Below are 20,568 nucleotides of genomic sequence, written 5' to 3'. Positions count from 1 at the left end.
AAAATAGGATCCACTTACACATGAGGTATATGAAAAATACCAGATGTTTTGGCCAAAATAAGGGTCGACTTATTCACGAGATCAACCTATACACAGGTATATATGGTATTTCCTTCTTGAATGCATCCCACTTGGAAACAGATTTACTTGAAAGCATCCCAGACCACTGGGGACAAATCACAGCTGATTGTATTAAAGTTAGCCCTCCCCCAGTTGGGAGCTTGGCTTTCAGGCCCATTCTTGTCCTTTTCCCGAACAATCTTGAATTTTATGGAGTTATGATTATATTGGCAAAACACTCCCCACTGATACTTCAAACACTTACTCAGCTTCTAGATGACTAGATTCTCTACAATGTGGAAACAGGCCCTTCGGGCCAACCAGTCCACACCGACCCCTCCGAAGAGTAACCTACTCAGACTAATTTCCCTCTGACTAATGCACCTAGCACTATGGGCAATTTAGCATGGCCAATTCACCTGACCTGCACATCTTTGGACTGCGGGAGGAAACCAGAGCACCCGGAGGAAACCCAAGCAGACACAGGGAGAATGTGCAAACTCCACACAGACAGTCGCCAGAGGCTGGAATCAAACCTGGGACCCTGTGAGGCTGCAGTACTGACTACTGAGCCACCGTGCCACCCAATACATAAAATCCGTTACATAAAATTAAGTCCAGACTACTCCCTTCTCTGTTCCGGCTTACAAAGCTCTCCAGATGCATTTTAAGAATTCCACTCCCTCCAAACCTTTCACACAATGCCTATCTCAGTTAATGTCAGGGAAGTTGAAATTCCGTATGATCCTATTACTCGTACATTTGCCTGAAATTTACCTATATACCTACTTTCCTATTTCTCTCAGACTGTTAGGGGGTCTAGAGTACACTCCCAGCAATGAGATTGCTCCTTTTGTGGTTTCAGAATTCTACCCATGTGGCTTTATTTGAGAAACTTAAGATTTCATCGAAATTGCGACACCTTCTCCTTTTTATCTCCTTCCCTGTCTCGCCTGAGAACCACGTATCCTGGGATACTAATCCTGCCCCTCTTCCAACCATGTCTCATTGACAGCAATGACATTGTACCTTCATGTTTTAACTTGTGCCCTCAACTCATTTGCTTTGTCAGACTCTTTGCATTAAAATAAATATCATCCAACCGCGACAAATTCCCTTGTGCCTTAATTTGCCCATAATGTCTATGCCTTCCTGACTCACTTGCTGTCACTTCTAATTTTAGCCGTCTATCTTCCCTTGCTGACTATTCCCTCTGGATTCCAAATCCATCAAGGTAATTTCAACTCTCCCCAGCATCACCTAATATCATCCCCACAAGGATGTTGATTCCAGTCCAGTTCAGGTGCATCCTTTGTACAAATCCCAGTGCTCCTCAAAACAGTCCCAATGTCCTAGAAATCTAAAGCTTACCTTCTACATTCATCTGGACTAACCTTTACTCACTTATACATGACATTGGGAAGTAATTCAGACATTACTATCAACAGCCCTCCTCACTATCCACAACTCCACTAATCTTCGTATCGTCTGCAAATTTACTGACCCACCCTTCAACTCCCTCTTCCAAGTCATTAATAAAAATTACATACAGCAGGGGACCCAGAACTGATCCCTGCGGAACTCCACATGTAACTGGGCTCCAGGCTGAATATTTACCATCTACCACCACTCTCTGCCTTCGACCGGTTAGCCAGTTCTCTATCCAACTGGCCAAATTTCCCTCTATCCCATGCCTCCTGACTTTCCGCATAAGCCTACCATGGGAACCTTATCAAATGCCTTACTAAAATCCATGTACACTACATCCACTGCTATACCCTCATCCACATGCTTGGTCACCTCCTCAAAGAGTTCAATAAGACTTGTAAGGCAAGACCTACCCCTCTCAAATCTGTGCTGGCTGTCCCTAATCAAGCAGTGTCTTTCCAGATACTCATAAATTCTATCCCTCAGTACCCTTTCCATTACTTTGCCTCCCACCCAAGTAAGATTAACTGGCCTGTAATTCCTGGGGTTATCTCTATTCCCTTTTTTGAACAAGGGCACAACATTCGCCACTCTCCAGTCCCTTGGCGGCACCACCCCCATTGACAGTGAAGATGAAAAGACCATTGCCAACGGCTCTGAAATTTCCTCTCTTGCTTCCCACATAATCCTAGGATATATCCCATCAGGCCTGAGGGACTTGTCTATCCTCAAGTTTTTCAAAATGCTCAACACATCTTCCTTCCTAACAAGTATCTCCTCTAGCTTACCAGTCAGTTTCATACTCTCCTCTTCAACAATACAGTCCCTCTCATTTGTAAATACTGAAGAAAAGTACTCATTCAAGACCTCTCCTATCTCTTCCGACTCTATACACAGTCTCCCACTACTGTCCTTGATCGGACCTACCCTCGGTCTCGTCATTCTCATGTTTCTCACATACGCCTAAAAGGCCTTGGGGTTATCCTTGATCCTACCCGCCAAAGATTTTTCATGCCCTCTCTTAGCTCTCCTAAGCCCTTTCTTCAGCTCCCTCCGGGCTATCCTGTATCCCTCCAACGCTGTCTGAACCTTGTTTCGTCAACCTTACGTAAGTCTCCTTCTTCCTCCTGACAAGGCATTCAACCTCCCTCATCACCCAAGGTTCCCTCACACGACCATCTCTTTCCTGCCTGACAAGTGCATACATATCAAGGACACGTCGTATCTGTTCCTTGAAAAAGTTCCACATTTCCACGACATCCTTCCCTGACAGCCCATGCTCCCAATTTATGCTCCTCAGATCCTGTCTTACAGCATCGTATTTACCCTTCCCCCAATTGTAAAACCTACCCTGTTGCACGCACCTGTCTCTCTCCATAACCAAGGTGAAAGTCACAGAATTGTGGTCACCATCACCAAAATGCTCACCCACTACCAAGCCCATCATTTGTCTCTGTTCGTTACCAAGTACCAAATCCAATATGGCCTCCCCTCTGGTTGGACAATCTACATACTGAGTTAGAAAAGCTTCCTGGACACACTGCACAAACACCGCCCCATCCAATCTACTTGATCTAAAGATCTTTCATGACCTCATCTCTTTTCCTACCTCTGTCATTGGTACCAATATCCCGCTATGGCAAACGGTGGAATTTGAATTCAATAAAAACCTGGAAAGTGGGACTAGATTGGGTTGGGATATCTGGTCAGCATGGACGGGTTGGACCGAAGGGCCCGTTTCCATGCTGTACATCTCTATGACTCTATAAAAGGTGTAATAACAACCATGAATCCACTGTCAATTGTCGGAAAAAACCCATCTGGTTCACTGAAGTCCTTTAGGGAAGCAAACTCCCATACTTGCCTGGTCTGGCCTATATGTGCCTCCATTTCCACAGCAATATAATTGCCTTCTGGTAATTAGGGATGGGTAATAATTGGTGGCCAAGCCTGTGGCACCCATATTCCAGTAATGAATGCAAAAAACACACCATGCTCTCTGTCTGCTTGCCCTCCCTCCCCCTTCAGAATGCCGTGCATCAGTGACAGCCCTGACCCAGACACCAGGGAGGCAACACACTCTTCTGGAGTCCAGTTGGCAGCTGCAAAATGCCTATCTGCTCCTCTTACAATTTACTCTTCATCACTATTGGCCTGGCATTCTTGTTCCTTCTCTTTTGTACAGCAGACCCACCCATGGTACGCAAAGTTAGCTGCCTCTGCTTTCCCCTATACAGTCAGCCCCCCCAACAGTACCCAAAACAGTATATCTGTTGGAAAGGGGGACAGCTACTCTGTGCCTTCCTCCACTCTGTCTGGTGGTCACCCATTCCTTTCTACTTGCTTACTCTGTCCATGTGTGACCAACTTATTGAATGCACTATACACAACTTGCTCAGCTCTACGGATGCTCCACAGTGAATTCACTAACAGCTCCAGCTCAAAACCGTGGTTAGATATGAGCTACAGTTGGACATACTTCCTGTACTTGGTCACCAGGAACAACTGAAACTTTCTGAACTGAAGAATTCTGAAGAATGGTCACTGCACCCAAAACATTAACTGTGATTTCTCTCCTCACGTGCTGCAAGACATTTTTCCAGCAATTTTTGTTTTTGTTTGTGACCAATGAAACTTTAATGATTTGCCACATAGCACAGGAGAAGCAAATCATGGGTGAGAACTCTGCTGTCATGACTTCTGTTAAACCCTTTAGTAAATCTTCTTTTCTAGAAAAGGTTATGGTTATACAAGAATACATTAACTGGCGTCACTTCTACTACTTTGCTATCATATTCCATTATATTGGCCCTGATTTTCACTTATTCCTGTTGTTTCTCAGTTAATTCCTTCTGGCAGTCATAAGAACATACGAACTAGGAGGAGTAGGCGTCTGGCCTCTCGAGCCTGCTCTACCATTCAATAAGATCATAAATGAGCTTTTCATGGACTCAGCTCCACTAACCCACCCTCTCACCACAACCCTTAATTCCTTCTTTGGTCAAAAAATCATCTTACCTTTAAAAACATTCAATGAGGACTCTACTATTTCACTGGGCAGGGAATTCCACAGATTCACAACCCTCTGTCTGCTCAGTTGAAGCTGAAGAGCCTTATATACTACAAACTCTGTATGGACTGTACAAATAAAATAAAACAAAAAGCACCTCTTCGCCTATGGACTGAACTCCCACGAAGCATTAAATATCCAGTATCACTCTCCCACTCAAGCTGCATCTGCTCCCAACTGTTCGAGGAAGCATACTGATCATGTGCTTTTCACATTGTCTTTTTTAAACAGAGCTGAAATTACTCACACTTGTTAAACTTCAATAGTAATTAATAATATTGAGGCACTATTTAGGCTTCAGGTAATTGACTGTTGACTGTTCCTTAGTCAGCTGAGTCAGCTACCTTGTTAACCTTTTAACTAGATTACTGAATTTAGAAAAACCTCCCATGATGCATTACATTTCCAGTATTTCCCACTCACGTGGGCGGTACTTCCCTCTAGAAATCCCTTTTAGCCAATTATTTGTGGAAAGCATACATGCTGTATGTTAAACAGCTTAGGCGCACTTTTGGAAGCCCTGCGAGATTTGCAGGCATCAGCCCTGCTCCCATCCAAAGTAAACACAGTTCCAGAGTTACCGCATCAAAGCGAAGCAATCTCCAAATACTAGTGATAGCATTTCACAACAGTACACAGCCAACATTCCATACCAGACAAATAGAATAATCTCTCCAAAGGATAAGGCGTAATACACTACAGTGAGAATGGAGTTCCCCAGAGCTCAAAAATATGCATCCTTACTTTACCCACCAATTAATGAAGAGAATTATTGCTGAATAATACCTTCTCCTGTTTGAACCCTCTGATACAACTGGATAGCAAGTTATTTCCTTGCCTTTAAGGGTGAGCAGGTTTCTTCCTGCTCTGGGTAAATTTATTTCAGAATGGTTCTTGTTGAATGCACAACCTTCAGAGGCTAGAATGTTAGAAAGTGAACCACACAACATTCACCAAGTTAAATTAACAAAGTATTACAGAGAGGGCACAAGCACAGCTTCCAGTCATTCACTCTGAGCCAGCTGAAATTATTTCTAAACAATATTATGTTTCTTAAATTGATAAACCAACCTTGCAGATCAGGAGAAACAACAAGCAATTGACTCCAAGGACAGAAACATGAAGAGTACATTACTTCATCACATGACTCCCAGCACAGTTAGCCGTAGTCACAGAGTTGGATATTTATTTAATTAACTTTACTCAGAAATGACATCATGATGAATAAATAAAGTCATCAACATAACTTAGACCTTGTGGGTTAGAACAGGGTCACTGCACTGTTGTCAAAACACTGGAAGCAAGCTAACTCTAAACACTGCTTTTTGATGCTTTATGAAGTGTGAATTAAACTCTGTACTTGATGTATTTTGTAAAACAGACAGGAAGGGACTCAAGTTATAACCATGCCCAAAATACAATCAAAACTGGAGAATCTATGGAGAATGAATAGCAATTATTAGAATTGATGGGGAAGAGATTGAGAGAGAAAGATAGATGGCACCTGAGCAGTATTAAGAACACACAGACCACTCACTACAACTCATTTCACTACCATTTGAACAGAACAGGTCGAATGATGCTTCAATCCACTTATCCATCTTTGTTCCACACCCCTTATGCAAATAGAAAGAAAAAAAGTCTCAGTTTTGAAACCTCTAACACGTAGCAGTTTGCGTTGAGGGTGGGCATAGAAAGAGAAAAAAACCTGTTTCCCAATTTCCGCTGTACCTTATATAAAGCAATTCCTGATTTTACTCTGGAACAGCCTAATGATAATTGTATGTTCTCTCAAGATGGACTGCCCCACTAGGCAAAACAGCTTCTATCAATTCTACAATTAATGTTTAAAGCCTCTTCAATGAGTTCATTCAACCCCCTGCTGCAACAAGACATTGTTTTTCGTTAGAGTGGTAGAAATTCCCATAGTACTGCACTGAAGTAGCAACCTGGATTACACACAGTGTTCTAAGTGAGATTTGAACCCATGAGTTACTGACTCAGATGAAAGCATTGAGATGAGTCAACTGCCTCCAATAACTTGATACATCAGTGGAACATATGCGGAAGTCAAGCGAGAAATAAGGGGCACCTCCTCAGATTGTTGCAAGAGCCTCTTGCAACATTGAACTTTGTTGCTGCACAACAGGTGCATGTGGAACCTTAAGTAAAGCTCAAAAGTTACAATTTCTAACTTTCCTGTGAAAAGCAAAGCAATCTATTTCATCATTACCTTTAAACAGGGGAGAGAACTACAAACATTTTTCTATGAAGTATTTCCTACATTACAAAACAAGCTACATTTTATTAGTTGTAAAGATTACTGTGCCTTCGTGAGAATGTGCATGTAGCTATAGAAATTCTAGTCTGTCTTTATCAAATCTATCAGCCAAGATCCCTTCTCCTGTTGCCTGCTCACTACTAATTAAGCAATAACACTGGGGGTTGAGTGTAAAATGCTATTATAGAGTCATAGAGATGTACAGCATGGAAACAGACCCTTTGGTCCAACCTGTCCATGCCGACCAGATATCCCAACCCAATCTAGTCCCACCTGCCAGCACCCGGCCCATATCCCTCCAAACCCTTCCTGTTCTTATATCCATCCAGATGCCTTTTAAATGTTGTAATTGTACCAGCCTCCACCACTTCCTCTGGCAGCTCACTCCAAACACGCATCTCCTCTGCATGAAAACGTTGCCCCTTAGGTCTTTTTTACATCTTTCCGCTCTCACCCTAAAACTATGCCCTTTAGTTCTGGACATCCCCACCCCAGGGAAAAGACCTTGTCTATTTACCCTATCCATGCCCCTCAAGATTTTATAAACCTCTATAAAGGTCACCCCTCAGCCTACAACGCTCCAGGGAAAACAGCCCCAGCCTCTCCCTACAGCTCAAATCCTCCAACCATGGCAATATCCTTCTAAATCTTTTATCAACTGTTTCAAGTTTTGCAACATCCTTCCGATAGGAAGGAGACCGGAATTGTATCCAAAAGTGACCTAACTAACGTACAGCCGCAACATGACCTTCCAACTCCAATACTGTGACCGATAAAACAATTGCTAGATGATTAATGAAGAGACCCAGGTTCTAGGGGCCCAGGTTCAGATTTTATGTTGTTTCAGTCATTCATGGGATGAGGGCATTGATGGCTGGACCAGTATTTATTGCCCATTCCTAATTTCCCAGATAGCAGTAAAGAGTCAACCACATTGCTATGGGTCTGGAGTCATATGTGGGCCAGACCAGGTATGGATAGCAGATTGTTCTATGTTCTATTCATTTCCTAAAGGACAGTAGTGAAACAAACGCTTTTTTTTCCCTGACAATGAGCAATGAATTCATGATCATCATTAGACTCTTAATTCCAGATTTTCATTGAATTTTAATCTGACCATCTGCCATGGCAGGATTCGAACCTGGCTCCCCAGAACATTACCAGGGTCTCTGGATTAACAGCTGAAAATGTGTTGCTGGAAAAGCACAGCAGGTCAGGCAGCATCCAAGGAACAGGAGAATCGACGTTTCGGGCATAAGCCCTTCTTCAGGAATAGGGTTAACAGTCCAGTGATTATACCACTAGTCTGTCATTTCCCCTAAAAGAAATTAATAAAAATGTCATTGATATGGAATTAAGAGTCTAATGAAGACCACAAAACCATCACTGATTGCTGGAAAAACCTATCTATTTCACTAATGTTCTTTACGAAGAGAATCTGCCACCTTTACCTGGTCTGGCCTACATTGACTCCAGACCCACAGCAATGTGGATGAATCTTGACTGCCCTCTGGACAAGTTGGGATGGGCAATAAATGCTGGCCTAGCCAGAGACACCCTCATTCAATGAATGAATGAAGCAGCTGCCGGCTGGCCTTCTTAGTGCAGTCGGCAACGCGTCAGTCTCATAATCTGAAGGCCCTGAGTTCAATCCTCAGAGAAGGCAAGGTTGTGACCTTTAAAAGGGTAGCACGGTGGTACAGTGGTTAGCACTGCTGCCTCGCAATGCCAGTGACCTGGGTTCAATTCCCGCCTCAGGTGACTGTGTGGAATTTGCATGTTCTCCCCGTGTCTGCGTGGGTTTCCTCCAGGTGCTCGGGTTTCCTCCCACAGTCACAAAGATGTGCAGGTTAGGTGAATTGGCCGTGCTAAATTGCCCGTAGTGTTTGGTGAAGGGGTAAATGTAGGGGTATGGATGGGTTACGCTTCGGAGGGTCAGTGTGGACTTGTTGGGCCGAAGGACCTGTTTCCTCACTAAGTAATCTAATCAAGTTATTTATCATCAGGTTAGATAGATTCTTGATCAGGAGGACCAACGGTAATATGGAAATGTCAGGAAAGCAAACATGCAGACTGTCAGATCAGCCATGATCCCACTATAATATGGAGTAAAGGGCCGATCAGCCTACTCCTGCTCCAATTGCTTATGGTCTCAAAGAATAAAGCTTTAATCTCTTTAAAAAAGCAGAATAAATGGTCAAAAGTAAACCCGACAGCTGCAAGAGAGAAATCAGACAACAGAGAAAGCCTTTCAGATTTGCCTCAAACAGGAACTTCTTATATCTCGCAAACAAATCAGTGATAAACAGGAATTAAATCAGCACCATTACATAAGGCACTGAGAATGTTCCAGACGAGGGAAAAAAAACATGCACAATGCACAATCCTCATCTTAGTTCCTCTGTTCAAGGAGAAACCAAGATACAGCAGAAGAGATAAAACAAAACAGAAACGTCCTATTCCAGTGACACAAGCCTATTTCAAAGTGGACTTTCACAGAGCCAGCAGATTAGTTGTTTACTCAAGAAGTAATCTTTGCAATTGTTTTGTTTTACTTAATAAACTAGAAGGAAATTCATTAAGATTGCCAGGACCATATTAACTTTGAAAATTTGAATTGTGAATTGGTTAATTTTAATGTTGAGATCATTGGTTAAGGTTGCCTTTTTACAGAGTGAGAGATCAGGTCAACCTCTGATGCTCATACAATATGCAGAAAGCATGGGGGGGCCAGCATGCAGCAAGATCAAACTGTGCATGGCCCTCCATTCACTGCAGTGCAACACTGCACATAAAGTTTAAAAAAGAAAGGAAATCCAGCAGCATTTTGCGTGGTTTGTAGCAAATCAACATTTCTTTAAAATGCTGTGTTACTGAACATGAACAGAGTGGAATGAATAAAGAAATGCTCATTACACTTCTTTACCATGCACAGCCTTTCCCTTAGTTTGGATAGGACTTTCCCTAAATGCTCCAAAAGCTGTTAATTATATACATCTTTACATTTGAAGCATTACCTTTTTGATTTAAACGGAAGATCAGTTGTAGGTAATTTTCCACATTTTCAAGTTTAAAAAATGTGTAATCAGTTCCTTCACGAGTCAATGGAACAGATTTGAAACAATACTCCAAATAACATACATCTGTAGCAGCTTCACAAGTACAGTATTAAAATAAGGCAATATCTGCCAGAAGTTCCCTCATGGAACTCAGAGTTGAGGGATGTTATAATCAGTCACGACGTGTGGCTTCACTGGTATCCTAGACCATAAGACATAGGAGTGGAAGTAAGGCCATTCGGCCCATCGAGTCCACTCCGCCATTCAATCATGGCTGATGGGCATTTCAACTCCACTTACCCGCATTCTCCACGTTGCCCTTAATTCCTCGAGACAACAAGAATCTATCAATTTCTGCCTTGAAGACATTTAGCGTCCCAGCCTCCACTGCACTCTGTGGCAATGAATTCCATAGGCCCACCACACTCTGGCTGAAGAAATGTCTCCGCATTTCTGTTCTGAATTTACCCCCTCTAATTCTAGGGCTGTGTCCACGGGTCCTAGTCTCCTCACCCAATGGAAACAATTTCCTAGCATCCACCCTTTCCAAGCCATGTATTATCTTGTATGTCTCTATTAAGTCTCCCCTTAATCTTCTAAACTCCAATGAATACAATCCCAGGATCCTCAGCCGTTCCTCATATGTTAGACCGACCATTCCAGGGATCATCCGTGTGAATCTCCGCTGGACATGTTCCAGTGCCAGTATGTCCCTCCTGAGGTGTGGGGACCAAAACTGGACACAGTACTCCAAATGGGGCCTAACCAGAGCTTTATAAAGTCTCAGTAGCACAATGGTGCTTTTATATTCCAACCCTCTTGAGAGAAGTGACAACATTGCATTCGCTTTCTTAATCACAGACTCAACCTGCATGTTGACCTTTAGAGAATCCTCGACTAGCACTCCCAGATCCCTTTGTACTTTGGCTTTATGAATTGTCTCACTGTTTAGAAAGTAGTCTGTGCTTTTATTCTTTTTGCCAAAGTGCAAGACCTCGCATTTGTTCATGTTGAATTCCATCAGCCATTTCCTGTACCACTCTCCCAAACTGTCTAGATCCTTCTGCAGCCTTCCCACTTCCTCAGTATTACCTGCCTGTCCACCTAACTTCGTATCATCTGCAAACTTCGCTAGAATGCCCCCAGTCCCTTCATCCAGATCATTAATATATAATGCGAACAGCTGTGGCCCCAACACTGAACCCTGCGGGACACTGCTCGTCACCGGCTGCCATTCTGAAAAAGAACCTTTTATCCCAACTCTCTGCCTTCTGTCAGACAGCCAATCCTCAATCTGTCCCAGTAGCTCACCTCGAACACCATGGGCCCTCACCTTGCTCAGCAGCCTCCTGTGTGGCACCTTATCAAAGGCCTTTTGGAAGTCTAGATAGACCTCATCCACTGGGTTTCCCTGGTCTAACCTACTTGTCACCTCTTCAAAGAATACCAACAGGTTTGTCAGGCATGACCTCCCCTTACTAAATCCATGTTGACTTGTTCTAATCAGACTCTGCTCTTCTAAGAATTTAGAAACCTCATCCTTAATGATGGATTCTAGAATTTTACCAACAACTGAGGTTAGGCTAATTGGCCTATAATTTTCCATCTTTTGTCTTGAACTACAAGAAACTCAACCCTCAGAGAAAAAAAAAGTTTCCTCATCTGTTTTAAATGGGCACCACCTTATTTTTGAACTATGACCTTGGTTCTAGACTCTCCCCAAAGAGGAAACATCCTTTCCACATCCACCCTGTCAAGTCCCATTAAGATCTTATATGTTTCAATGAAGTCACCTCCAACTCTTCTAACCTCCACAGGCTGTCATAAGGCAATTACTCATTCCAGATAAACATGTAGTAAACCTTCTCTGAAGTCTTCCAGGTTCAATTGCAGCTGGTATTCTTATAGTGCAGTGAGAAGGCACTGTGTTGTTGAAAGTGCTTCATTCCAATAAAATATTTTGTTCCATTTCCAATGAAATATTTCGTGTGTGTTATTAAAATGTCCTCCTCGAGATCAGGTGCCATCTTTACATTGAGTTAAGAGGGAGCTAAATATTCACGCTGCGAACGCATTGCCTATGCCCATAGCCCATGGTGTAATTGTCATTGGCGAGACTGATGGAGGTTATTCACTTGTCCTCCCACTTGCCTTTGAATATGCAGCAGAGAAAGCCTCACCGCTATGTGTCCAACTGCGACTAGAACAGTGTTGGAAGAACCTGCAGCTGAACAATGCCTCATCCAAAAACTAACAGGGAGACATTGATCACAGAACCCCTGCTGCAGAGGAGAGGAAAGTGGAAGGAAAGAGAACAGAGTCCTGGCTGGAGAAACCTCCATCCCTCCATCAGTGTGCAACAGCTGCCCAAACCCCTCAGAGTGGATCCAGTATTGGCCAGTTCTGTCATCTGGGGACCCACTATTCACGAGGTCTGGAAGACATTAGCCCCATTATAAGGGACTGGTGATGATGTCACCATCACTCCAATAAGGTATGAAGCAGAGTCCCACCAATTGTCACTTCTGATATACTTCAAGCACATGTTTAGTGCATCGCGTTGAGAGCTGGAAGTTCCTGGCGTTCTGGCTTATATTCCTTCTTAAGCATATAATATATTATTTCACAGGGAAGTATAAAAGTAGGGAGGTTTCGATAAACCCTCACAAGGCACTAGTCAGAGCACAGCTGAGGAAAGACAAATTGTCTCTGGAGCAGCCCAAAAAGGTTCACTAGGGTTATCATTGAATCCCTACAGGGTGGAAGCAGGTCATTTCGCCCATTGAGTCCACACCGACCCTCCAAAGAGCATCCCACCTAGAACCAGCCTCCAACCATAACCCACTTAATCTGCAATCTCTGGACAATATCGGGCCATTTAGCATGACTAATTCACCTAACCTGTACATCTTTCATACCACATACGGAGTATTATGAGGATAGATTGAATACTGTACTCACTGGACTACAGAAAAATGAAGGGCAGCCTTATTGAAAGCTGCGAGGTAAAAACAATGACTGCAGATGCCGGAAACCAGATTCTGGATTAGTGGTGCTGGAAGAGCACAGCAGTTCAGGCAGCATCCAAGGAGCAGCGAAATCGACGTTTCGGACAAAAGCCCTTCAGCATTCCTGAACTGCTGTGTTCTTCCAGCACCACTAATCCAGATTATTGAAAACTGCATTCAGTTCTGCTATAATATGCAGTTCTTCAACGCAAATTGGCTTAAACTCGATTGAGGAATTTAGAATGTTATTTACAGAACACAAACTTTCCTTACCTGTATTGGCTACAAGACGATTCCAGCCTCATGAGTTTAAATGGGGTGACTATTGCCTGATTTTCTTACAATGTGAGAATACATGGGAACAGAGCTATCATGTTATATCAGGACTGACTGTACAGGATTCTTAAGAGTTCTTGATATGGTAGATGAGAAGTTGTCTTTCATCATGAGAGCTTCTGAGACCAGACGGCACAATCTCAGAATAAAGGGGTTGCACATTTAAGAGATGAAGAGGAATTTCTTCTCTCACAAGGCAGTGAATCGGAGGAGTTCTTTACCACAGAGGGCGGTTGAAGCTGAGTTATGTTATTAAGTATATTCAAGGCTTATATTTTGGAAGTCAAATATACTACATCTATTGGCTGCCTTTCAATAGTTCTGTTCATTATCCCTTCAAAGGTAGTGTGACCAGAGATGTATCCATCAAACCCCATGCTCTGATTGACTAATTTGTTTTCTTTCAGGTTAGCAGTTCTGTAAAGACTTTCCATGGATCTTTAGGGTGCTCTTTTACTGAGGCATAGAAGATAAAGTCTATCCATATCCAAAGCAGTCAGGAGGATATGATGACACATGCAGGAGTCTAATTTAGCGGAGAAAGAAAGTCAGTTCATGTTTAAGTGTATTACAAACATTTACTGTTAGCAGTTTCATCTTGTCTTCAAAGTTGCTAGATTCCTGACTAAATTCACACATTTAAGTAATTTGTAGCTGTGGCCAGATCTGCAAAATATTCACTGGAAACAATGTCAGAGGCCACCGTGGGCGGCACAGTGGCACAGTGATTAGCACTGCTGCCTCACAGCGCCAGAGACCTGGGTTCAATTCCCGCCTCAGGTGACTGACTGTGTGGAGTTTGCACGCTCTCCCCGTGTCTGCGTGGGTTTCCTCCGGGTGCTCCGGTTTCCTCCCACAGTCCAAAGGTGAATTGGCCATGCTAAATTGCCCGTAGTGTTAGGTAAGGAGTAAATGTAGGGGTATGGGTGGGTTGCGCTTCGGCGGGGCGGTGTGGACTTGTTGGGCCGAAGGACCTGTTTCCATACTGTAATGTAATCTAAAAATATAATCTAATATAGGAAACAAAGTCCCAAGTAAAACAAAGAATTATAGATGGAAATCTGAAACAACAGAAATTGTTGGAGTAATTCAGCAGATCTGGCAGCATCTGTGGAGAGATATGATTAGATTACCTACAGTACAGGAAACAGGCACTTCAGCCCAACAAGTCCACACCGACCTTCTGAAGAGTAACCTACCCAGACCCATTTCCCTCTGACTAATGCACCTAACACAATGGGCAATTTAGCATGGCCAATTCACCTGGCCTGCACATCTTTGGACTGTGGGAGGAAACAGGAGCACCCAGAGGAAACCTACACAGACACGGGGAGAATGTGCAAACTCCACCCGAGGCTGGAATCGAACCCGGGTCCCTGGCGCTGTGAGGCAGCAGTGCTAAACACTAAGCCACCATGCAGCCCTGAAGAAGGTCACTGAACTCGAAACATTAAGTCTGTTTCTCTCTCTGCAGTATCTGCCCTCCTCCACAGATTAGTCTCCAACCAACACGCCTGAAATGGCTTCTTTCTCAGCCAGGTCCAATGCTGAAGGTGGGTGCAACTAGAATCAAATCCGGGACTCGTGATGGGTTTGGTCTTTGGTCAGCAGTTCTATCACAACTTTCCCTGACCTGTAATACACTGTTCTGGTTTTATGGTGGTCAACACTTCACTGACTTGCTGAGTGCTGCTTTGCACTGTTGAACAGGTTCCACATTAAGTTCGGCAAGTCTCCGAACTTTCTGCCAATATCACCAAGAGATCCATAAAGAAGTATGCCATCTATTTTCCCTTACAATTTTCAGTACACTAGTCTGTACTGAATTTCAACAGCCAGTATTATGCAGTACTGCTTAAATATTTTGTCCAATTCATGCTGTAATTTTTAGCCGCCAACTTCTGACTTCATTATGCTTCAAAAAGTGTTACTGCCTGCAAATTTACATCCAGACTGGTACCAGCCCACTGATGCAGATTGGAAACAGTAGCAGTTCCAACAATGCAAACTCCTACTAAAAATGTGTTCCACTGCCAACTACCTACTTGACATAACTACAACGAGTCAGCCTGACAAGGGAAGGGGCAAAGCCAGCATGTGGAGATACACAGATGTAAAATATACTAATTCACATTGCTTGATTTTTTTTTGGAGCGATAGTCATTTTTGAACTGTGAGCAGAATCATGGAAGATTATAGTTAGTAAATGAAAATAATCTGCTACATTTGGCTAAAATTAATGGTTGGCCAGGCAGTTACAGAATATTAATTTATGAATTTTACATTCCAGGCAAGAAAGCATTCTACAGATCAGAGTTATGTGCTTTCCACAAGATACAAGGTTACATCATCATAATAAAACCATTAGTCCCACTTCAATCAAGTTGCATTATTTAACCCCATTGTACACTGTCTAACATTGAGGAAAGCAACACATTGCGAAATTATATACTAGTGATTGGGCCAAGGTTGGATGGAGTAGGGTGTAAAAATGAATTCTGTTTCCAGTCCATACCAGCTCAAAAAACACTGTATTCAAGTTCCTGCAATTCAAAAGTTAAGCTCATTCCCCAAGTTTTCCCATATATTTCTCCACTTTAAATGTTGATCAATTTAAATATCTGTACCATGCAATTGCTGAAATTAACAACATGGAACTATTAGACCCCTATGGAAAGTTTAATTTCTGTATCCTCATCTTCACAATTCAATGCCAGCCAATTCTCCATCCTTTAAACTCCAGCTGGCCTAAACTTGAGCAGTGTCTATATCCACACCCATTACCCTTGCTCTACAGTGACTTTTACTTCCCTCAATGATTCTACCAATGTAAAATTCTCAAACATTCATGGCCACATGCCTCCCTATGCTTTAACTTCCTCTACACTGACAACATCCCCCATTCTAAGCTATCGTTCCTTGAAACTGCAGAATCCTTCCATAACTAATTTGCATATTAAAACAGGATTACTACTAATGAACAATAGAACTACAATCCTCTCCAGGGTTTCAAGTGACAGAACTGTGATCACCAATTTCAAATAATTCAGACTGAATTACTGACTTAAATTCATGGATAATCATTTAATATTCTTTACAAGTCACCAGACTTTGAAGTTAGTCTATTCCCTAATTTTCTCCATTTTTCTCTGCCGTCTTCATCTCTTCCACTTCTGTACTGTCTTCCCGTGATGCCTGCACCCTCTCAGAGTCTGTGAGAGCAATGAGCCTCTTCCTTATATTAATCAGGTCAATGTTTCACCAATACAGATCACTAAACTGAACAAAGTAAATGATTAACACAATAAGGAAGAAAAATGAACGAAGGTGTTTTTTCGGAACTTGTTAGCTTCATTCAAGTTTTAGCTAATATTTGAACAATTGTAACAGGTTTGAAGACAGTTCAATAACAGAACTGAATTGTAAAAATCAGGAAATCTCAGAATCTGCAGCAATGAGTTTGCAACAGGAGGACAACACATCCTGGAAAGAGCTTTAAGATACAAGATTGTTTTCTGAACTCAAACAGTTTTAAAGTACAAAGTTTTTAGTTTCTCCTCTTTCTTTAAAGGTAAAGGTAGTTCCTGCATTGCTGCCACTTCTTTTGGAAAAGGAGCAGAGCCCAACAACCAATACCCTTGAACATTTGTGCATCTTAATCTATTTACACAATAACCTGAATACAACCAGTGCAATAACAAACCCCCTTTATACCTACAGTTTTCTGCAGTAAACAATACTGCAGTAAACCTACAGTAAACAATAACCGTCTTGTCAAAAAGTCATTGGACAAGGGGATAAAGCTCTTCCATTAATTTGGCTGAACCAACTTCATTTGCAAAAATCAATCTCTAATCTCTATATAAGGACTTCAAGAAGACAGGCATGAGAGTACATAACAGTGACTTTACGCTCAGCATCCTTGGTTTTGTGCACACAGACATCAACTATGCTTTGAAACAGAACAATCGAGACTAGAGACCATTGGCACAAATATGAAAGAATGACAGGAGAAATACATTACTGCCATTTATCACTGAGCAGCAATGAAAATCCATTGAGGAGGAAGGAGACAGAGACTTGTTTCAGTGGAAGTGAGATACATTGGACATGTGACAATAACTCAGTTTCTTACTCGCAAAATATTAACTCAATTTCTGGAAAAATCATCAAGTAAACTAGAAAGAAATTCTTAAGCATGAAAAATCTCTTTCAATTGCAGATGCCAATTACCGACTGTCCTTTACACATAGCTGCAGGAAAGGGAAGATTATACAAATAGTGAGGGTAATGTCACCTTATCACACAACCAGTTTTATAAAATTGTTTTTGATCAGTTTTCTGGTGATCAGGGTTTCCAAGTATCATTAGTACGGCTGGGCACAGCAATTCCACTTCTGGCAACCAGTCATTCATTAGTAAGGATAGATATACATGAAGGAAGCTGTTTAGAAATAACCTATAGTCTTGCCATAATTTACATTTTTGTTTTAAATGAATGCATGGATTTTGCCCGTACCAACCTACCCAGTGTCTCACTCCATATGTAGAGACTAACCAGCAATTTAAACTGGCCTTTAATTACAGCGCCAGAGACCCGGGTTCAATTCCCGCCTCAGGCGACTGACTGTGTGGAGTTTGCACGTTCTCCCCGTGTCTGCGTGGGTTTCCTCCAGGTGCTCCGGTTTCCTCCCACAGTCCAAAGATGTGCAGGTTAGGTGAATTGGCCATGCTAAATTGCCCATAGTGTTAGGTAAGGGGTAAATGTAGGGGTATGGGTGGGTTACGCTTCGGCGGGTCAGTGTGGACTTGTTGGGCCGAAGGGCCTGTTTCCACACTGTAATGTAATCTACTTGTCTATTGTGATCTGTTGATCCTAGATCTATCTTTTCTGCAATGATTACAATTTGCTAGACAGAGGGGGAGGAATACCAATGGTTATCTCTAGTCTTGCCTTAAATTCAGCTCATTGCTTGATTACAATAAAACCATATGAACAGGAGTAGGCCAATCAGCCCTTCAAGCCATTTAACTGGATCATAGTTGATCCAATGATCTTCACATTCACTTTCCTGCTCCTTCCCTGCAACCCATGATTCCCCTAATGATCAAGAACTTATCGAGCTCAGCCTTAAATATATACAACCCTGTCTCCACAAAGACTTAAACCTCAGAGAGGAAAATGCTCCGCATTTCAATCTTAAATTGACACCCTTTTAGTGGATATCAGCCTTTGGTCTAATGAAAAATACAGGAGGAGTAAATTTAGGCCTTTAGTCCCACTCTACATTCAATGAAATCCCAGCTGATCAACTTCAATCTGTTTTCCTGCATTACTCCTGTATTCAATGTTTATAATATTAAAAATCTGTTCACCTCCGACTGAAATATACTCAATGACTGAGCTATCACAGCTGCCCGGGTAAAGAATTCCAAAGATTCATCACTCTCTTAGTAAAGAGGATTCTTGTCATCTCAGTCCTAAGCAGCCTGCCTCTTATTCTAAGACATTGTTGCTCGATTCTAGACACCTCAACCTGGAGAAGATGTCCTTCCTGCATCTATTTCGCTAATCTCTGCAACAAATGCAAAAACAAAAAAATCAGAACAGCAATAGGCCATTTGGCCCTTTTAGCTTGACCACCATTCAATATGATCATGGCTGATCATCCAACTCGGTATCCTGTTCCTGCTTTCTCCCATATTTTGATCTCTTTAATCCCAAGAATGATATCAAACCATCTTGAAAACACAATACCTTGGTATCAACCATTTTCTGTGGGGAGAATTCCATGGGCTTAGCTATTCAGCTCAGTTCTAAAAACCTTTCCCATATCCTTAGATTCTGATAATTGGTTCTGAACTTATGGTCATTGGGAAGTTCCTTTCTGCCTTCACCCTGACGAGTCCTGTTTAGAATTTTATAGATTTCTCTCTAAATTCTACCCATATTCTTCTAAACACCACTGAATAAAATCCTAATCAATCCAGTCTCTCTTCCTACGTCAGTCCTGTCATCCCAGGAATCAGTCTGGTAAATCTTTGCTGCACGCGCTCCACAGCCAGAACATTCTTCCTCAGATAAGGAGATCAAAGCTGCATAGTTGTGATCTTGATAAAGCCTTGCGTAATTGCAGCAAGATAGCCCTACTCTATACTCAAATCCTCTCACTATGAAGGCTAACATGTAATTTGCCACCTTCACTGCCTGCTGCACCCACATGCCTACCTTCAAAGTGCTGCATTTTGGGAAAGCAAATCTTATCATTAAGTATATAAGTCCTGCTAAGGTCCTAGGAAGTGTTGCTGAATAAAGAGACCTTGGAGTGCAGGTTCATAGCTCCTTGAAAGTAGAGTCGCAGGTAGATAGGATAGTGAAGGCGGTGTTTGGTATGCTTTCCTTTATTGGTCAGAGTACTGAGTACAGGATTTAGGAGGTCATGTTGCGGCTGTACAGGACATTGGTTAGGCCACTTTTGGAATACTGCATGCAATTCTGGTCTCCTTCCTATCAGAAAGATGTTGTGAAACTTGAAAGGGTTCAGAAGAGATTTACAAGGATGCTGCCAGGGTTGGAGGATCTGAGCTACAGGGAGAGATTGAATAGGCTGGGGCTGTTTTCCCTGGAGCGTTGGAGACTGAGGGGTGACCTCATAATAACTTATAAAATCATGAGGGGCATGGATGGGATAAATAGACAGTCTTTTCCCTGGGGTGGGGGAGTCTAGAACTAGAGGGCATAGGTTTAGGATGAGAGGCAAAAGATATAAAAGAGACCTAAGGGGCAACATTTTCACGCAGAGGGTGGGATGTGTGTGGAATGAGTTGCCAGAGGAAGTGGTGGAGGCTGGTACAATTGCAACGTTTAAAAGGCATCTGGATGGGTATATGAATAGGAAGGGTTTGGAGATATATGCGCCGGGTGCTGGCAAGTGGGACCAGATTGGGTTGGGGTATCTGGTCAGCACGGACGGGTTGGATTGGAGAGTGTTTCCGTGCTGTACATCTCTATTACTGTATGACTGATGTACAAGACAACCCAGGACGTGTTGTACTTCCCTCTTTTCCAAACTAGCACCATTCAGAAATAATGTCTCTTCCTGTTTTTGCTGAAGTGGATAACCTCACATTTATCCACATTTTACTTCATCTACCATGCATTTCCCTACTCACTCAACTTGTCCAAATCACAGTGAAACATCTCTGCATCGTCCTCAGGAGTATACCTTCCCAACTCAGCTATTCGTCATCTGCATACTTGGAGAAATTCCATCATCTAACTTAACATATATTGTGAATAGCTGGGGTCAAAAGAAGGAGGCATAT

The 20,568-nt window shown here is 42.5% G+C and overlaps 1 protein-coding gene and 1 non-coding gene across 8 annotated transcripts in view; one reads left to right on the top strand and one right to left on the bottom strand.

Annotated features, from left to right (window-relative positions):
• map7d3 (MAP7 domain containing 3) overlaps positions 1-20,568 on the bottom strand; it is a 123,296-nt gene that overhangs the window by 82,761 nt on the left and 19,967 nt on the right. The window lies entirely within an intron of this gene.
• trnam-cau (transfer RNA methionine (anticodon CAU)) lies at positions 8,433-8,505 on the top strand. The gene has a single exon. It is a non-coding gene; the product is annotated as a tRNA-Met (tRNA).

Source organism: Chiloscyllium punctatum, chromosome 25 (genome assembly GCF_047496795.1).
Source record: "Chiloscyllium punctatum isolate Juve2018m chromosome 25, sChiPun1.3, whole genome shotgun sequence".
In the NCBI taxonomy this organism is placed as follows: domain Eukaryota; kingdom Metazoa; phylum Chordata; class Chondrichthyes; order Orectolobiformes; family Hemiscylliidae; genus Chiloscyllium; species Chiloscyllium punctatum.
This window is presented reverse-complemented; position numbering and strand designations above follow the sequence as displayed.